This window comes from Oryctolagus cuniculus, chromosome 6, assembly GCF_964237555.1.
Source record: "Oryctolagus cuniculus chromosome 6, mOryCun1.1, whole genome shotgun sequence".
Taxonomy (NCBI): Eukaryota; Metazoa; Chordata; class Mammalia; order Lagomorpha; family Leporidae; genus Oryctolagus; species Oryctolagus cuniculus.
This window is the reverse complement of record NC_091437.1, coordinates 130323431-130342009: the sequence shown is the minus strand read 5'-3', so window position 1 is coordinate 130342009 and position 18579 is coordinate 130323431. Positions and strand designations below refer to the sequence as shown.

Genomic DNA, 18579 nt, shown 5'->3' with positions numbered 1-18579 from the left:
CTTATATGAGGAATCTAAAAACATTGATGTCAAAGAAGCAGAGTAGAATGGTGGACCTGGAGGGCAGAGGGAGAAGTCAGTCGTGGAGGTTGTGAGACGGATTGGGGAAGACTGGATAAAGGACATAGAACTTCTATTAGACAATCTATTGCATACTGCCAAATTGGTGACTACAGTTAACAACAATGTATTATATACTTGGAAAAGTTAATAGCAATGTTTTATATACTTGGAAATTGTTGAGCATAGATTTTAGGTACTCAAACCACAGAAACAATAAGTATACGAGGTAATACACATTTTAATAACCTCAGTTAATATTTTCCACAATGTATCCCTATTTCAGAACATCATGCTTTACAACATAAATGTATATGATTTTAATTTTCAATTAAAATTTTAAAACACGCACTTAATTTTGTGTTTAAGTAAGAAAGATAGTTATATAAACACATATAAACTTTTATGAAACAAATATTTTAAGGAAAAAAGATGACAATTTATATTTTGATTTTTGAATTATTAGCTAAACGTCCTTTATAAAAATTATATTAGAATTTTTAGTGATTCCTTATTTTATCTTTGTAAATTATATTCATAAAAATATATATAGTTCAAATGAACTATTGACCTACGTTCCAATATTACTATTTTCTTCCTGAATCAGGTTGTTCAGAGAGGTTACAATGAGAGAACCAGAAGAGAGGACTCAACCAGAAATCCCAGACTGTGGGGAGCAATCCGGACTGGACTGAGTTACTGGAATTAAGACTTATTCTATGCATCTGCTCTCCCACAATATGGTGCTGGGAGAGAAGAAAACAGCTTCCGCACACCTGCCTCCAGTTCAACCAATAAACTGTGGGACTTGCTCCTGATTGGAGAGCAGCGTGCTCGGCGTGTGGGCAGCCGAGTTGGGATTGGCGGAGGAGGACTATAAAGGAGGAGAGAGACGGCATGCACCAGGGAACATCTAGGGGGAGCATCTGGCTGAAGGAACACCTGTGCAGCCCCCGAGAAGAGCGGGCCGGCAGTGTGCCGCTCCCCTGCGGAAGTGGGGAATGTGGCCAGGGGGAACTGCCCTTCCACGGAGGTGGAAGGGATAGTAGCCAACCCGGGAAGAACCAGCAGAAAACCCGGGGAGGGCCGAGCAGACGAAAGAACAGCGCAGGGTCCTGTGTCGTTCCTCCACGAAGAGGGGGAGCGACACAGACTGATGATCTTCTTATATGAAAGTAACAATATCAACACATTCTTATATCTTTTCTAATTCTTTTTTATCTTTATAATGTTTAAATTGAAATGGAGAGGATATTTTAGAAGATTGAATAGATACCTTTAACATACTTGGAAAAATAAATTTTTTCATTGCTTGAATTTGAAATGCCCAATACACATGAGACATTGAAAACACACACACACAATCACACACACACACACACACAGATGAATCCTGTCTTCTTCGCCATCTCTTCTTCCAGTTTTTGTCTCGCATAAAATAGTAACCAAATGGCAAGTAAAAGCAGACTACTCCATGATACATCCCAAGCTTCAGAAAATCTGCTAAATATTTCCTCATGTTTATTAACATAAGAACACTTTGATATGAATATCATTTTCTTAATTGTTTATATAATTATAGTTATATTAATGAGGAAATTACGTCTCATTATTAATGTCATAAAGATGATAAGTGATCACTCAGAAACAACAGCTGTCTTTCGTTAGTCTGTTTCCTTATTACTTTTAAAGAAAACACCCTAAACTTCTTTCGGTCAATAGAGACTGTAGTTAATATCTAGAAGGCTGCAGAATATTTTCCAGGAGGATTTGTAAGACAGGGAACCATACTTAAGTTTAAGTATCATTGTCCAAGCAGGTACCTGGGGAGGACCTATGTGTTCAATTTGCCTCTGAATGCAAAGCTTGATGCTCCCTGAGAGACAGTAATTTAACTAAAAATATAGGGTGTTGGCATAGCAGTAAGATGCCTGTTAGGATGCCCTCCCGCAGTATCAGAGCGCCTGGGTTTGAGTTCCAGTTCAGATCTCGATTCCAGATCAGCACCCTACTGATGCCCATCCTGGGCAGTAGTAGCTGATGGCTCAGAGAGCTGGGTCTCTGCCACCCGAGTGAACAACCTGGATTGAGTTCCTGGCTTCCAGGCATTGGGGGAGTAAACTAACAGAAAAGATTCTCTCTCTCTCTCTCTCTCTCTCTCTCTCATAAATAAATAAGTAAATAAAAACATTTTTAAAGTATATAAATGCCTGTATGTTTACACATTCAAAAATTCAAGGAAATTTGCATTATCTTTAAATTTTAATTTCCATGAATGTTTTTCAGTCTTCTAATACTATACCTTTGAAAACTTGTGAACATGATATCAATAAAAACTATGGGTAATGAGTTTAAATGTGAAAATTAAAATTTGGAGGATGTCTTTGGGTATTCTTTTAAAAATGAACTCTATGTTCAAATTAAGTAATAACTGGATGCTAATAGAATGTAATTTGCTAGGATTAAGCAAACTGTAGAGATTTTACCAAAAACTGTAGCTGAGGGAAGATGATTTCACAGATTTAGGACAGTCACAAAATTTCATCCCTGTTTGATTCCCAAGGCAGTATGAAGATAAATAGAAGGTTCTTAATGATTGCCATTTTTTTTTGACAGGCAGAGTGGACAGAGAGAGAGAGAGAGAGAGACAGAGAGAAAGGTCTTCCTTTTTGCCATTGGTTCACCCTCCAATGGTTGCCACAGCCGGTGTGCTGCGGCCAGCGCATCGCGCTGATGCGAAGCCAGGAGCCAGGTGCTTCTCCTGGTCTCCCACGCGGGTGCAGGGCCCAAGCACCTGGGCCATCCTCCACTGCACTCCCGGGCCAGAACAGAGAGCTGGCCTGGAAGAGGGGCAACCGGGACAGAATCTAGTGCCCGGACTGGGACTAGAACCTGGTGTGCCGCCTCCACAGGCGGAGGATTAGCCTACTGAGCCGCGGCGCCGGCCAATAATTGCCTTTTGATTGATGAATGTCAATATTCATTGACTCACAGTGATATCTTATGAGAAGTAGGAGCAAGGAACAGTATGTGTATTGAAGAGTTAGACATGAAAGATTAAAGGCCCTTAGAACCATTTTCCTAATCATAAGAACTACCTGACCCAAAAGGGATGAACACAAAAGGAAAGAGTGTTCCAATGTTATGTTTCCTCCAGGAATGAGTGAGTTTAAACCCCCTTTGATATAGGGCTAGAGAAGTGGAACATAGAAAAAAAAAATCATTGAGTATCTCCTTTTAGAAGCTCTCCATGGTATCTTCACGTCTGTGTGGAAGATGTAACTGATGCCTTTGTCTATTAGAACAAGCACAAGAGAGGTTTAAGGGTCAGATGGTGGTGGTCTCTGATGAGCAAAAAGCCAACTTAGAGGATGGCAACTAGTTCAATTCCACCCAATTATGAAGAGCAGCAGGAGAAGCGAGCTGATGAAGGGATCCATCCATCATGCACAATATAAATAAAGGGCTGTCACTCACTTCCCTAATGTCAAAAAAGAGAACTATTTAGTAATTTTTGACACCAAGAAAATCATTTGTAATAGCCTTTTTCACTTTTCAATTCATCCTTACATTTAAAAGAAAGAGAAAAAATCCCATTCAATTGTTTCTATTATAAGTCAGTTCATCATTTATGAATCCATGTCAGTGTCTTGGTTTTTTTCAGTGGAACAGCTAATTCATATCGTATTCGCAGTCACCACTTCATAGTGAATCACTGCTGTTTGACTAAGCCTGTCATCTGACACAGAACCTCTCGAAACCATTTGCATCACTCTTCCTGCTCTGGTCTGCATGCATGGTAATAATTAGGAATGTGATACCTTAAATTCATTGAAAATACTCTGTGAATTTAGAACACAATAGTGAAGCCAGCATAACTCACATTTCACAAGAAAAAAATGTGTTAAACTATGTGAACTAAGGAACAACTATTATACAGGGAAAATCATAGTGCCTTCAGAACAGAAATATAAAATATAATTTTTATAAAAACATATAAATTCCCAACTGATATACTTGCAATTATATTATATGGAGTGCTCAAAATATGAACTGAATTCATACTATGACATATATGATGTTTAAATCTCAATTTTTCTTTTAAAAACAGAATATATGGTGGGAGAAGTTTCTTCTCCCTAGTGACACCTGCAATTCTAAAGTCTTTTTAATTCATGCCTTTAAATGAAAGGGTTGCGTATACAAGGTCAGTGAAATTGTTATTTATGGTTGAAATGTTTTGCTACATCTATTTTAAGAAGGGTCATTTTTCATTTCATTTTAAAAATTGCTTTAAAGTGTTTAGCTGACTATACAAAATTACTCAATGTGTAACTTGCAGTTAACTCTATTTCTAAGCTCTGGGTAGCCTATGAATTATATAAATGTATAGTCAATATGATTAGGTTAAACATGTATCATTTAATTGGTGCTTATTGTAAGAATCATTTTCTTAATTATTTTACTATGACTATAAAAGCATTCTCATTTTGAATGTTTTTCTTGCCTATTTATTTTTTTGGTTGACTTCTGAGGGAAACATACAAGGTTAATTTGAAATCAGTCACTAACAGTACAGACTTTTTACCAGTTGTCAATATTTTATTTACGATGGCCTGTGATGATCCAGATCATTGTTGTGTAACTGAAATAAGTATCTCAAAAAAAAATCACTGCCTAATGTCTCATTTTCCCTGGGAAACATACCTTCCAACTTAATTCGTATTTTAAAATTTATTATTATTTTTCCCTTTGAAGTTCTACTGAAATCGAAATATATAGAAACCACTTAAAGGTGAATATTTTTAGATATCCAAATTCACATTTTCTTTCCTGGTCAACATTAGCAACTCTTCTCTCTACAGAGCCCAGCGACTTTCTTGTGCAGACCAGCAACTACAGGCAGCAGGAAAGCATTACTGTGGCTAAACCAGACTAGTAAGGAGACTTCAGTCCTGGTCAGCGCTGGATTCCAGGAGTCAGGGAATTAACATATACTATGAGATCAAAAAAGAAAACATTAACACTTAAGCAAGATTTATTAATTTTCTTTGAAAAAGGGAAGAATCCTGGAACTGAAAATTTCTGTATTTGTGATTCTTAAATTGCACACTTTGTAAGGTAACTCCAACTACTTACCTTTTTTCTAAGTCAAGGGAGATTTCAAAGTGTAACTACCCACAAGTTAAAAGGAGAAAGAATCAAGTCTCTCAAAAATAAGTCTTATCATAAGAATGAGGAAAATAGTCAAAACAATGACTACTGAGAAATTATTATGTGATTATTAGTGTCCAAGGTCTCTAGGTATTTGAGGAAGACAAATTAAACACAATCAAACATTTCATTTGTAAGTAGACTAAAAAAATAAATGACTAACCTTGACTTGCACCAGCACAAAATCCTACATAGCCAATGACAGACTTCATTGTTTAAAGACTACTTGGGAATGATTAAGAGAAAGATGATGTAATCTAATGTGTGATAAAGAGAGATATAATATTCTCTACTGGAAGGCATTCCTATCATGTCATATCAAAGTCTAGCAAAACGTTGAAAGTTAGAAATGTTATCAAGCATTAGCAGGCATTTAAAGAACGTCTCTTGAATATTTCTAGCATAAAAAAGTATTTCATGTGATGTAAATGAATGGTAATTTTCTGACTTTAAAAGAGAGCTATGCCAGTACATTTCAGCGTTCTGGACCCAATTCTGCAAACATGGAGACGCTTTCAATTTGCTCTGCCTGCCTTCCCGCCTTAGATGGCTGCGATTGCAGCGAAATTAATCCATTTAAAAATCTGCAGCTTAAACTTAAGGATTTTCAGTTTTTTCCCCCTTCTCTCTCTTTTTTTTCTTAGAATATCAATAAGTTCCAATTGAAGAGCGGATTCTTTTGCAATTCAGGCATGTGCCGGCGATAACGGGCGAGTTGGCATGAAGAGAGGCAGAGATGGATTAATTATGCAGAGAACATGGAAATTCTGCTTATCATCGGCTAGCAAAGGAGCCCGGCTCACATAATCAGCAAACGAAGGGAGAGGAAAAAATAACAATGCAATGGCACCTTCCAGCCCATCATCAGGATTTTTTCTACCCCCCTTGTAATTAAAAAATAACATACACTTATAGCCCTATCTCCTGTGCAGGCAAGGAGTGGATGTCCACAAAATAATTGCACTGGGATATTAGAGCTGGCAACCCAGCCTGTCCATTCCTGCTTGCTCTCCTGCTCACCCTCTCCTTCTCTTTTGGCCTCTCAAGGCACTTTGCTTCTGAACCCAATCCAAATCAGACGGATGTCTCTGGTGACATTCTAGCTCGGTTTCCAAAAATCCCAAATTGACACCTTATCATGATCCAAGTAAACATACATACATATATGATAAATATTTGAAGGGCTGACTCTGGAGGAGGCTTTGGAACTGATCACCTGTGGACTAGCTGGTCAATTTCGTTTTCGATGAAACATGTCCAAATATCCGTCATTTTGCAAAGTGACTGGATTAAAATGGTGGGTTGTGCACGGGCTGAGCTATCTTCTCAAATGATTTAACTTATTTACAACTTCTTGTTTCTATTACCTTTGCCAACTCATTTTATAAATTCAAGCATATACAGTTACTGCTTGAAACCCTTCTGACTCCAAATCAGAATTCACAATTCTGTATTGTCACTGTAAAATATGACAGCTCAATGCTTGGTATTTCTCTAAATGCCAAAAGACGCTATACTAAACCTAGCTTATTGCTTTAAAGAAATTCAAATTTAATCTTACATTTGTATCCATGTGTTATCCAATTCTGAAAATTAGTATGCAAACATGTATATGCAATACGATACTCCTATTTGAATGGCAAGGAAACAGGTTTTGCTGTGTTAATCACAACATAAATAATTTGACCTAATTACAGACGTAAGCTGCAAGAAGCATCGATCATGAGAGAGGCCATTTCTTTCCTGAAAGTTATTGTTGAGTTAAAGAAACAGAAAATAAAAATAAACACGAGAAGACAAAGATTATGCAACCTATGAGGGAAAGATGTTGTTCCAAAGTGCGGTAAACTGGAATTAGAAGTTGGCAGAGTCTAGAAATGTAATTTATTCATAGAGTTCCACCAAAGCAGGGAACCAGTATGGGGCGCAGTTTACACACTGGTGGGAATATTTTTAAGTGACAGTGATGGTAATAGACTGATTTTTAAACTAATTGTTTCCATGTATATGCATAGAGACACACACACTCTCATATATATGAGTATTATCGAAAACAAAGACTGAATACAGGAATAAAACTAATGTTTAGAGATATTTGTGATTAGTGACTGTTAGTTTCTGAGAGTTGAGGAATAATAAACCAAGAAAAACTACTCATGTGGGGGAGGAATTTAAGGACAAAGAAAAGCAGAAAATGGAAAATCTAGGAAAAGACAGCACAAGAGAATAAAGAATACAAGAAAAAAATTGTAATTGTGACAAGAGAAATTGCAATTTTTATGTTTAGTTTTATTTTTTTGCAAAAGTGCACATATATTTTCTTTGAGTGTAAATGGAAACATACAGAAAACAATTCGATGTGCATCTTTATGCTGAGAAGTGTCCAAATTCATACAGGGAACACAGACTCCACAGGGCAGAATACAGTTTACCAGGGACTTTGGAGTCCAGCTGCACCAAGCAGGGGAATGCAGCTGGGAAGCTTCGGCTCTTCATCACCACTGAACTCCTAGCACCTGCCCATCATTTTTCTGGTTCTTTGACTTGGCTTTTATCCTCCTTTTTTTTTTTTTTAAAGTCATAGTTCTAAGTTTATTTATTTATTTATTTGTAACACAATGTGTTAACCAAATTTCAAACACATATAAAAGTTAACAAAATAGTATAATAAATTCCCAGGAACCTGTTTCTCAGCTTCAGAATTATCAGCTTATAGCTGATCATGCTTTATAGTCGCATATTTCCTACTTTTTCCCCTTCCCCCATCCCAGATTATTTTAAAAATATTTGTGTTTAACTGATAAGTAATTATTATGTGTATTTATGCCTTTATCATAGTGTAATAAAACTTACCCTTTGTCACTATTTTTAAATTTTACTTTATTTATTTGCACAGTAGACAGGCAGAGGAAGAAAGAAAGGAAAGACAGGCAGACAGATACACAGAATGTGGCAGAGAGAGCAAGGTATGGAGGTAAGGGAGGGAGATTTCCCACCCACAGGTTCATTCCTAAATATTCAACCACTGGGCGGTCCAGGCTGAAGCAAGGAGCCTAGAAATTCAATCTAGGGTTCTCACATAGGTGGCAGTAGTCCAAGTACTGGAGCCATTATCATTGCTTCCAGGATGCACATTAACAGGAAGCTGGAATTAGAAGCAGAGTTAGGTCATAAAAGCAGGCACTCCAATATGGGATTCAGGTAACCCAAGCGGCAGCTTAACCACTGCACTGAACACTCACTCCCTAAACCTGGCTATTTTTGCTAACAGAGAAGGAGATGAAATCTGTGATAGCAAAGGTGATCATAAGCTATTAAATAAAGTTGTATATATGTCTGCAAAATAAATTATTGGACTTTACAGCTGTTAAGAAACTGATACCATCTTGGCTAAAAATATAGTTAGTTTATTCAACCAGATACTAGAAAAAAAAAAACCCAACCCAGATCAAAAATTTAAACATGGGGCTTGGATATTATATATATAGATATATATATATGAGTGTATTTGCCAAAACTACCCAGGTGATTCTAATGTGCAGCCAGAGTGAGGACCGATTTGCCTAGGCTCATTCATTCATTGCTTTCTATGGAAACCCATGTAAAACCCAACCTCTATTCTGCCCCATACGTCTTAGCAATTCAGAAGCTTTCCAAGGTTTTCTGAAAATCTTTCCTCAGAACTTCCTAGACGCAGCGCACTTCAATCTTTTGTACTTCCTGAAATCTTTTATACTTCCTGAAAACATGTCTTAACATCTTTTACAAGGGAAGGTAGATAATAGAATTCTCAGAAACCCTAACTGTAAATGGATTTGTAATCTATCCATGATTAAAATTATTTTCATCATGAAGTAGAATTCTCATTATTGTTGCAATTTTAATATTATCAACTCCAAAGTGTCTTGGTGATTGATAATATAGACAGCGAAACCCTATATTATAGTAATTAAATTTAAAATGAACCAGCCATCCTTATATGTCTCAGTATAGTACCTGATGATTTGAAAACAATTATCTGTGTGTCACCTCATGCCAGACAGTACTTGGAGCTGCTCCTGAGGATTATTCTGGGTCACAAAGTGACTGCGAGTGGGAATACACAGACACTGTGTCTTAGGTGCCTATGGTGAATATTCTCCCCATCACAGAAGTGAGCTATAACCCAAGAGGAACGCAGGCCTGAATTCGGAAACCTTTGAACAAAACCTTCAGGCTGAAATGTGCATTCATCATGGGTAGGTCTGACTTTAAAGGAAAGCTGTTCTCTAGGAAACCCCAGAAACCGTTGGCCTTAGAGAAGCAGTCTGACTTTGAGGATAGGGCTTTGCTTTTCTGATCACCGCAAGGATGTGAAGCCTAACGCTTTCTTCATTGGACTAATTGCCCTTCAAAGGAATTGTCACTTTTCAGAAATTAAATGAACACTTAATACATGTCCCAATGTTGTCCCTTATTTCCCTAGCTATGATTTTACAGGAACACGCATTTTTCAACTATGGAAGGAGACTTGCCGTCTGCTTCTTTGAACCTTGCACTTGTTTTGCAACCCTGTTCAAAGACCCCCTTCCCCGGATGTTCTGACCCACCACCCTCCCCATACACATATTGGGGGGAAAAATTAGTACAAAAAAATTCTTCCATCCTTGGCTCATTTGCAGATTTCACCAGGCTTGCAAAAAGCACACCTGTTGTGCTGTCTGGATTTCCTTTTCTGATCATAGGCTTCTGACAAAGAGGGGTGGGGGGAGAGAAAGATTTTTATCAAACGCTCTTCACCGGACAATGAATTTTCTTCACCATTTGAATGTATCTGTGGAATGCCTGAGTGATTCATTACAGCAGATTCTGAAGTATGACAATGGGCAGCAGAAATGACTGATGGTATCTTTTTCCTGATTTCATTTCCCTGATCCTCTTCATCCCTTGGCCTGTGTACCTCGATTAATTAGAAACCAGGGATTTTCACTCATCAGCTGATGGGTTTCATGCTCCACTCTGTCACAAATCTGCTGCCTGCACTATCTCTCTTACAGCCGGTGGCTGCTTGAAAAACTTTCCCTTCTTCTTTTTATTTTTTTCCTTTTTTGAAGCAGTGCTTTGTGACTACAGGTTTAGGTCTTTTTAAAGACTCAGACATTTTTTTTAAGAGATTAAAATTAAAGTAAAGAAGATTCAAAATCTCTGATTAACTTAATCCCCATCCAAATGATACTTGTCCAAAAATGAACTTTTTGAAGAGATAATAATATAAATGTTTCATAGCTCTCAGCATTCTAAGTTCTTTTTTAAAGATATAATAATTGAAGTATTATGCAAAGACTGAAATATATAAATATGATTTTTGTGTGTGAGCACAAAAGCACATAGGTCCTTCCTTGTGCATTTGGTGGTACCTATACTATATTTCTAAATTCAGCTGTGTTCACATTCAAATTGAGTGATTTTATAATATCATCCTGAAATAAATCATTGAACCATTATTGTTTCTGAAGGAAATATTTTAAAATTTAAATACTCTTCCTTATTAGGTACATACCAAATTGAATCACATGATGCAACCCTCAAGGAAGCAAGTCATAATTAAATACTATTACAATGCAGGATATTTTACAATAAAACTTTGCTTTTGAAATTTATACTAATGTGTGATTCAAAGCTAAAAATCAGATGAATGTTTTCACAAAATAAAATATCTTCCTCCCATTACAAGATTATTTACTAGAGTATCTGTCTCCATATTAACTTATTTAACCTCAGCTTTAAAATGAGTCTCAAAATTAAAAGCAAAGCCTTCCATTGAACAATGACAGATCCATTAGACTTTAAGAGTAACAAGGAAAAGTATACATTTTCATAGTTACTCCAACAGTAAAAGATAAAGCATCAGAGATTTCATCCTGCATTCAGGATTATGCATTTCATGAACTATGAGAGTCATGACAAGAAGAAAATATAGTAGTTTACAGCAAATTACTTACTACTTGCTATTTGAGGATCCATGTCCCAGTCAAGAAAATACTATTCACCTGAGAACTATTAAGAGTGGCCAATGGGAATACTAATCAATATTGAGGCCAAGTGTTACCTGTCATGACTACTCTCAAGGAAACTTCTATTCGAATAAGTAATTCCATTATTTTTGGTGGTGACCCATCAAACAGGGCCTCAGGAAGAGCTACCATGGTGATGTTCCAGAAACATAAGAGTGAATATACTCAACTATGGTATTAAACAATCGTGGGGGGCCGGCACCGTGACGCACTAGGTTAATTCTCTGCCTGCAGTGCCGGCATCCCATATGGGCACCGGTTCTAGTCCCGGTTGCTCCTCTTCCAGTCCAGCTCTCTGCTGTGGCCTGGGAAAACAATGGAGGATGGCCCAGGTGCTTGGGCCTCTGCACCTGTGTGGGAGACCAGGCAGAAGCACCTGGCTCCTGGCTTTGGATCGGTGCAGCTCTGTCCGTCACAGCCATTTGGGGAGTGAACCAATGGAAGGAAGACCTTTCTCTCTCTCACTTTCTGTAATTCTATCTGTCAAATAAATAAAAAAAAAAAAAAAAAAACAAACATCGTGGTACATTTACTTCTGGATATTGAAATCCAAATCACCAGTACTGTTTGGTTACACAACTCTGCCTCATAGTATACCACAAAATTGAATTTTGTTCCACATACTGAATGTTTCTTGTTTAACTGGTCTACCATAAAGACTTACAGAATTGAAGTAAAATAGATTTCATTGATCCATATCAATTTCTCTTCCTGATGTATTTTTAAAGCTATAGTAATATTGAATTTGGACAGGAGAGTTCAGAAAAATACATCTTCAATTAATGTAGAAAAGGAAAAAAAATCATTACTTCTTTGAAGTTACTAAAAGTTCCTTTTAAGTCATACCTGAGTATTCTTTGAGAAGAAAAAAAGAATTTTACCAAATTTCAAGTAAATCTCGTTGGAGAGTGGGAAATGGGGAAAGAAATGATTGTTTATTTTTAAAACCTTCTCTGTAAATTAATATTCTCAGTACAGAGTCACTTTTTAATATATTCTCAACTTTAAAATAGAAGAAAAATCAGTCATTAAGATAGCTGGACTAAAAATGCATCCTACAGAATGCACTTTTCTTAAGCAGAAATGCAAAACAGCTATGGAAACAGTTGGAGAACATTTTATTTAACAACAACACAAGTGTGCTGGTAATCTGGAGTATCAGGCCCATCTGTAAATTTCCCTAATTTGCCATGTCTTTCCCTAACACTACCAATATTGTGATAATACCACATGCTCTTACCTGCTAGTGCCAGGCAGAGGACTAACAGTCACAAATAGACGGGGCGAGCTTCCACAGGCCTGTGAGTGCATGGACTGTGGCATTGTCTTCAACTGGCCCCGAACTTTTGCCATCACGTAGTATTGGATGAGAAAATCCTGGAGATTCACAAACTTAGATGATGTGTTTCTAAGCTATTAATTCTAGCTATTAACTCATTTGATGAAATCTGGCTTCTCTTTATATCTTAAAATCATTTTCATATACTAAAATTTGTTCTTTTGATGGTTAACCCTGCGAAACAGAGAAGTATTTTTTTCTTTTAATATCACGATTTAGAGGTGAAAAAACTGAAGCATTCCCAATGTAATTGTAATGAGTGATTTCACCAAACTTTGTTTCCTGACAGTCTAGTATAAATTAAAATGAGATTTCATCAAATGCTGATTTCTTTTTATTGTTTCGTTTTGTTTTTTCTTTTTATAAATTTTGTTTTAGTCATGTAATTTTCATGTATTTCGTATATGCAGATTTAGGAATATAGTGACACTTTCCACTCTACCCTGCATTCCACCCATGCTCCTGACCTTCTTCCTCCCCCCTCCCCTATTCCCACTCTTACCTCTTACAAATATCTACTCTCAGCTTATTTAATGACAATAAGGTTAACCTTACATTAAGAGTTCAACAAATAGTATGAAGAAAAAAAAAAAAAAAAACACTGTTCTTCAACAAAAGAGACAAGGCTGTAAACAAACATCGAATCTCAAAAATGTCCATTTCATCCTGATACATTACATTTTAGGTACTCTATTGGTTACCCCAGATAAGGGAAAACACATAAATGATGATTTATGATCAAAGTAAGTCTTTGCATTCGTGTAACACCAATGTATCATCAATTGCAAGCATTTTAAGAACCATTTACCTTACTGTTTATTGAAGAGATTGAGTAGCAATGTAAAGGGCTTAGGTACTATGTGAAAATACTCAGTATTAATCCATGCTAAGCAGTGTGCTAGTGAAAGCCTACACTTCCTATCTGAAATCTCTACTTTCCTAGAGTGCACAATTCACTGAGGAAGTATTAAATAGATACCGTGGATGCCGTTAATAGTGCAGTTTTTGTAATGAGAACCATATCCATCATATCATTTTAATCTTTTCAAAGTTATTTTCTCAATCTTTCATTACGTATCATACTAAAAAAACGTTTCAAGACAGATTAAATGAAATAGGACAGATTAAGTTATCTAAAAGCTTGGCTCACATTTCGAAGGTTCTCTCTTTTGGGTCCACTTTGTCTTTGAAACAAAGGTTTCAAAGCTCCTCCATAAATATCCACTGGAACAGGGGGCTCTTGCATATCTAAGCAGAGTGGACTTTAGATGTAATGTTTTGGTTATTTCCACGTTGAGAGTGCACAGTACATCTGATTCATGGTATTATATTTTGTTGAAACAAACACAACTGCATTCCAATTAGGCTGGTTTTCACTCCTCTATGAATCCATGTGTTAAATTTGGAACATCTATTGAAAATACTATTCTGTTCTCATCCTGTTTACTTATTCATTCCCTTTTTAAAAAGTTCACTCAAAGTAACAACTCATTCTCCAATCTTCATTATTTTCCATTCCCAATAAGTATTTGTCAAATATTTATCCAGTGCCAGTCCACGTTCAGTGTTAAATGAGGTATGGGCCTGGAACTGGAGGAAATATCTTTATTCTATCCAATGAAGTTAGTGCTTTAATCACATTATACTGCCTTGACCATTATTGTTCAATGTAGATTGATTTCCCCTGAGTACATTATAAGCAACCTGAGCTTAAGGAATAAGGTCCAATTCTTAACAGCATCTGTAGGCACTGCTGCATGGAGAGCTTGTTCTGTAATCTGGCTATGGATAGAATTCTCTTTCAAATTCTGAAGATCTATTTAGAAGTTTATCACATTTCCAAAATAAATTTAAAAAGGGGACATGGAGCACAACCCTTCTATTAATTATCGTGTTTACTTCCGTATTTCTCTGCCGTTTCCACTATAACTTGGAGCATGGGAATCCCGCCAGCATCTGGATTTTGCACCTTTAGTAACCCTCATTAATCTGTGTGATTATGGTCACCATTTACTAGGAGCATCCAAAATTATACCACATTTACTAGCAATATTAATTGAAAACAGAAATTTTTACTGTCTCCTTTCATTTGCAAAGCCTTAATAGTTGCAACTCAGAAATACACTCAGGTTACCCACAATTTCAGAACCAAAAAAATAGAAAAAAGAAATTGTGCAGGTAATCAAAAACTAACATTTACTTTGTTTCATTTCTAAACTCAGACTCAGACATCAGACTAAGGATGTGGCCATTACAGAAAGCAGTACCCATTTCCCTAAAAGTTGAATGTTTGCTGGAGACTACCTGGTCCAGATGCAGGCAACCCAGGATGCAATAGAGATGTAGGAAAGAGGCTGTTGTGTAACACAGTGTGGCTATGATGAAAGGACAGATTCATACTTTGCTTTCATTTCCTTTCTCTCTAGCCAGTGGCATGCCACTGCTTCAGGTTTTATTTCCTTTTGTCCGGCCTGATGAGACATTATGTTGTTTTTTAAGAGATCTCTTAAGGTTGTTTCAAGGGAAGAAAAGAGTAGCAAGTGAGAGATAAACATTATAATGGAAAAAAAACATTTCCTTTACCTTTATATTTTTCAATATGCTTTTGAGAGACGTGAAAGAGAGAAAAATGCACACAAATTTTCCTACAATAGGATTGGATCATTGCTGCTTTTGAATACATAGTTCTACAACTTCTGTTTTCTTGATGGAAGAAAAATACATTCTTTTCTATTTTCATCTTCTTGAAATGGACGCATATACCAAAATGTGGCTCCAGTCTCCTAGCCATAGTGAGAGAAGGAGTGAATTCTAACACTGTGAACTACCTGCACTGCTCTACTTGCAAACTGACTCCACTAACTCCAAATTAGAAATGTTAAAAGTATTTATCTCTCGAGGTTGTATCGAATCATTCCTAATCCCCTTTTCTGATCTAGATACAACATGTTTGGCTGGATATGGATAATAGGGACTTAAGGTTGGTGTGGAAGGAGGCAGAAAGTCAATCAAAGCTTGCCCACTGATGTGGGCCAAGAACCCAGAATGCAGGAGTGGCAACTGGCAGGAAACACCTAAGATCAGGAAACATGCATTCAGGGATCCATAGAGTGCTCCAGGAAATGATTTTGAAATTGAGAAGGAACGGAGTGAATTCCCAATCTGACTGTAGCCTACTTTTCATTGGAGTTCTGTAAGACTTCATTTGGAAAAAAAAAAAAGAATTCTGTTGCGACAGGGAGGAGGAGGAAGAGAGGAGAGGAAGGGAAAGAAGTAGTTATTGATAACAATTGGGCTAGAGAATTTGCTTTCTTCAGGACAGGAAAGTCTGGCAAACAGTATATCCCGCATGTTGTCATAATGCCTGGTGCGTGCCAGTACATATTCATGAAGCAAATTGCTGAATAAATGAAAGAGTGACACAGATTAGTTGGGAATAGGTGATCCAAGACTATGTGTTCAGTATTTCAACAGATAAGCAGAATATAATATTTGGTTAGTGGATGCCCCAAAAGGCAAGAAGGCACCTAGACTGTGCCTTGAGATCTGTTAACAGGAAGTGATGTCCCAGGCATGGGAGCAGAAAGTGGTATTTGGAGAGGGACTGGGAAGAGGAGGACAGGCTTCGGGTCCTCAAAAAGAAAGCCTGGGAAACTGGGGGTGGGGCATTCCAGAAAAATCCTGAAAAAAGCCACAAAAGCTGCAATATGGCCTGGAGCTGGGGGCTAAATGGAAATACTATTTTGAAAGGAGGTGCTGGCTAGGGGCAGCCCTCCTGTATGACTCAAGTATTCAAGTATATTCCTTCTGCCTCTGAGCCAGGTGGCTCCTGGGAACTGGAAGAATGAGCAAATTGTCTCAATCATGACTAACACTTGGTGAGGACTTGGGGCAGATGCTGAAATCCAGCCTGGATTTACCAGCTCAATCTTTTCCCTCAAGTTAGAAGTTCTTTCCTGGCTTATGCTATAATTGCTTTTACCTTTCATTTAACTGATGAAAGTCTTAACTAGGTAAGGGAGGTGACTTCCAGACGTGAAAGAAAGGAATGGGGAGTTCTAAGAGTCACCTGCAGTGAAGAGTTTGAAAGCCACTGATAATGTCCACATACACATTTATCATAAGTGAATGAAATAAGTTAAGACTCTCAAAAAAAGGCATGACCATACAAAACAAAAGTTCTTCACCAGCAGACCATGATAATATAGAGACTTCACTCCCAATATGATAGCAATTTTAATCAAGATATGACTTTTATTTAATTAATGTTTATTATAAGGTTATATAAGTTCATATGATAGTATTTAAGTAATATAGAAATGAAACTGAAATGATCTTACTCACTTGTCCCAGAACATCAAAGAAATGTTAAAAAGCATCTTACAGAGCCAGTGTTAGACCCAGTGATTAAGATGTCAACATCCCATGTCAGGATGCATGGATTTGAGCCCCAATTCCACTCCCAATTCAACTTCAGGTGATGGTTTAAATAGTTGGGTTCCTGCTGCCAACATGCAAACCTGAACTGAGATCCCATCTCCTAGCTTTGGCCTAGTTCAGCCCAGCCAATGCTAGTATTTGTGGAATGAACCAGTAGATGTGAACAGACATGTACACACACTCTCTCTTTTTTCCTCTGTCTCTCGAATTAATAGAAATGAATTTAAAATTTTAAATTATCTTCTCTATGCTTTCAGAAATATTCTACATACATGAAACTGTATATATGCTCATATTATTCTTTTTGAAATGCAATGTAATAAATGTTTTGCAATTTCCTTCTGCCTATAATATTTCTTAAACTTCTTTATTAAACTGATAAGAACAGATACTACACTTGATCTTAGCCAAAAGGCCGAGACGCAATGCTTCTTTTTTTTTCTTTTTCTTTTTTTTGATAGCCAGAGTGGACAGAGAGAGAGAGAAACAGAGAGAAAGGTCTTCCTTTGCCATTGGTTCACCCTCCAATGGCCGCCGCGGCAGGCACGCATCACGCTGATCCAATGGCAGGAACCAGGTACTTCTCCTGGTCTCCCATGGGGTGCAGGGCCCAAACACTTGGGCCATCCTCCACTGCACTTCCTGGCCACAGCAGAGAGCTGGCATGGAAGAGGGGCAACCGGGAGAGAATCCGGCACCCTGACCAGGACTAGAACCCCTTGTGCCGGCACTGCAAGGCGGAGGATTAGCCTAGTGAGCCGCGGCGCCGGCCAACGCGATGCTTCTTAACCTTCTTTATATGAAGGCACATGGAGATCCATGGACTAATCATTAGACTGCATAATATTACATTTTATGTATACCATATTGTAATAAACATCCTTTAACATATTTGCTTTATCTATTTATTCAAGTATGCCTATAGGAAAAATTCCTAAAGTTGACCTTGCTGGGCCAGAAGGAGATAGACTTTTATTCATGGGTGCCATGATAAGTAAATAGCATTTTTGTTTTCATTTAGTTCTAAAAGTAATTTTGTAAAATGTAGAAATATTTTTACAATATTAAACCAGGCAGTACTATAGTTAATAAAAATCTGACATCTCTACTACGATAGCATTCAATATGAAATATATTTGAATTTGATCTTACAACTGCAGAAAATAACGGCAGGAAAATAGGCACTAATAAGGTTACATCTTCTGCTCTTGAGAAAACAAATTATTTACCTCTGAAAGTACTCAACTTTGAAGGTTAATGCTCTGTCAGTTGGAAGAAAACAAATGTCTTCATTCTTTAGGTTCTTTTTATTTTTCTTTCTTTTTTAAAATTTATTTATTTGAGAGGTGGATGGTGGGAGGGAGAGAGAGAGGGGTCTTCCATCTGCTGGCTCACTCCCCAAATGGCTGCAAGGGCCAGAGCTGGGCCAACTGGAAGTCAGGAGCCAGAAGTTTCTTCTGGGTCTCCCATGCG

At 37.3% G+C, this 18579-nt stretch overlaps 1 pseudogene; it reads right to left on the bottom strand.

Annotated features, from left to right (window-relative positions):
* Positions 1 to 17427: 17427 nt before the first annotated feature.
* LOC127490892 (U2 spliceosomal RNA) lies at positions 17428 to 17533 on the bottom strand (annotated as a pseudogene).
* Positions 17534 to 18579: the final 1046 nt, after the last annotated feature.